At 32.9% G+C, this 2,500-nt stretch overlaps 1 protein-coding gene and 1 long non-coding RNA gene across 2 annotated transcripts in view; one reads left to right on the forward strand and one right to left on the reverse strand.

Annotated features, from left to right (window-relative positions):
* Positions 1–2,500, forward strand: part of LOC136838632 (uncharacterized) — a 242,049-nt gene that overhangs the window by 140,524 nt on the left and 99,025 nt on the right. The gene's annotated exons all lie outside the window — the stretch shown is intronic.
* LOC136838631 (uncharacterized) overlaps positions 1–2,500 on the reverse strand; it is a 259,640-nt gene that overhangs the window by 70,485 nt on the left and 186,655 nt on the right. The gene's annotated exons all lie outside the window — the stretch shown is intronic.

Genomic DNA, 2,500 nt, shown 5'->3' on the forward strand with positions numbered 1-2,500 from the left:
TATTTTATCTATAATAAGATTGTCTAATTTATACAGACCATGGTTCAAATTTAAAACTTTTCTGGAATACATCTTTATAAAAACAGATTCAGTCATAGACCTACTAATATAATCGTTACAAGTACAATTTCTTCTGCTTTTGTCCAATCAGTAGTATGATGAAAATTATTGAGATGAATAACAAGGACACTAGAGGTCTGTCTTTTCTAACAGAATATTGATGTTCGTTTACTATAGTAGACAAATTTTTTTCCGTTTGGCCAATATATTTCTTGTCACAACGTTTACATGGAATGGTATAGGGGCAGCAGGCAGATGAAAATGGGGAGTTCTCTATAATCAAATTGCATACCGTATTTGAGCTTTTAAAAACAAATTTTACATCAAAATATCTAAGTAGCTTAGGTAATGCATAAAAATTCCTATAGTCAGGTAAAACCAACATATGGCATGAAAAAGCTTCTCTAACTCTTGGCCACTTTTAGATATTGAAGTTTTACACCATCTAAAAAACTCAGGACTGCAAATTCTTGATGCTCACAAAAATATCGAAGAAAAGATGGATGATTTTACTTTACTATGGTGCTCTGAGTAATAATGAACATAGGAGCATATATCTGTATGCTTGCTATATACCGATGTGTCAATAGACTTATACATCTAAAAATGGTAACACTGACTTTCCCTCCTCTTCAACTGTAAATTTAATTGAGGAACCAAATCATTCAGTTTATATAAAAAGTCCCCAATATTTGCATTTACAGGGCATATACAAAAAATATCATCCATATATGGATACCATACAGTACCAGTCGGTAAAATACTGGGTTATATTCTAATTTCAAAAAACTCCATGTAAACATTACTAAGCGCAGGAGAAAGTAGATTTCCCATTGACATACCTGTCAAGTGAGGATCTGTAGTTTCCTACGGTCCATAAGTTTGTCGGCATTGCCCCTTGAGACTGTATTGTGATTTCTACCACTAGCCTTAATGAGTTGAAGTCACCACTACTTTGACTCCTGTCAGTGGTGGATCTGTAGTCTCAAACGGTTGTGTACGTTCGTCAGTACTGTTCTGTTATGTAGGTATGTATATATGTATATATATATATATATATATATATATATATATATATATGTATATATATATGTATATATATATATATATATATATATATATATATATATATATATATATATATATATATATATATATATGTGTGTGTGTGTGTGTGTGTGTGTGATTTCTAACACTATGTATCAGTCATTCGTCAGTGGCTCCAGAAATAAAGTCGAAATGTCAATCCATCCTGTCTCATATATATATATATATATATATATATATATATATATATATATATATATATATATATATATATATATATGTGTGTGTGTGTGTGTGTAACACTATGTATGTCATTCGTCAGTGGCTTAGAAATATAATATATATATATATATATATCCATATATATATATATATATATATATATATATATATATATATATATATATATGTAGAGTATGTATATATATATATATATATATATATATATATAGATATGAGAGAGAGAGAGAGAGAGAGAGAGAGAGAGAGAGAGAGAGAGAGAGAGAGAGAGAGAGTTGCCAGAGCAGAGGGAGACATGAATTTCTCCTCGTCCCATCGACCTTCTCAGGTGTTTATTTTCTTTTTTCCTTCTCCATCTGACCAAGTAAGTGGTGAGATTCGGCGGAGAGCCATTCAGATGGTTTGTTTCGTGAAACAAATGTCTCTTGAAGCCTTGTGAATGGCTCCTTGAGCCTTGCAAATGGCTTCCCCTCTCGACATAAATGGCTCTTTAAACCCTGGAATTGGATATCTGCGTTATCCGTGAGGTTTTGCCTCCCCAACCCCATGAATCCTGCAGCGAACTGATTGGTTCTGGTATCACTGTTGTGGCAAGAATGGAATTTACGATGTGTCGGATACTTGGTTTAGGAGCATGGCAATAAGGGCTCGATTTTTTGACAAGCTGAGGTGGTCGTCTGTACAAGAAAGTAAAAATGCGAAGGAAAATTCAAAGGTCAGGTGCTGTACTATAGAATTTCTATACCAAAATAGAATTTAAAAAAAAGCTTGATCCTAATGGCACTGCATATAGTAACTGGGAAATTATGATAGTTGCGACTGATAATATATCATGAGAGTATTAATTTTTTTCTAATAGGCCCTACCAATAAAGTAGAGAATTTAATGTTCTGAAACATGTTAGCTTTGGTAGTCAGCAGGTTGAAAAATTATCAGTAGACCGGAACAGATTATGGACCTGAGACCTTTTCTGGATCCTGTATATGGAAAAAGTTTTCAGAGCGTACAGTTTAATTATCATTTATGATGATGTGATCGATAAGAGAAAAGAACACGAACAGTGCTGAAATTCCTCGACGAAACTGAAACGTAATGATTGTATTTATCTAGGCATTTAAAATAAGTGACCCAGAGTATTAGTCGCTTGGAACTG

The sequence above is a fragment of the Macrobrachium rosenbergii genome, chromosome 5 (genome assembly GCF_040412425.1).
Source record: "Macrobrachium rosenbergii isolate ZJJX-2024 chromosome 5, ASM4041242v1, whole genome shotgun sequence".
NCBI classification, from domain to species: domain Eukaryota; kingdom Metazoa; phylum Arthropoda; class Malacostraca; order Decapoda; family Palaemonidae; genus Macrobrachium; species Macrobrachium rosenbergii.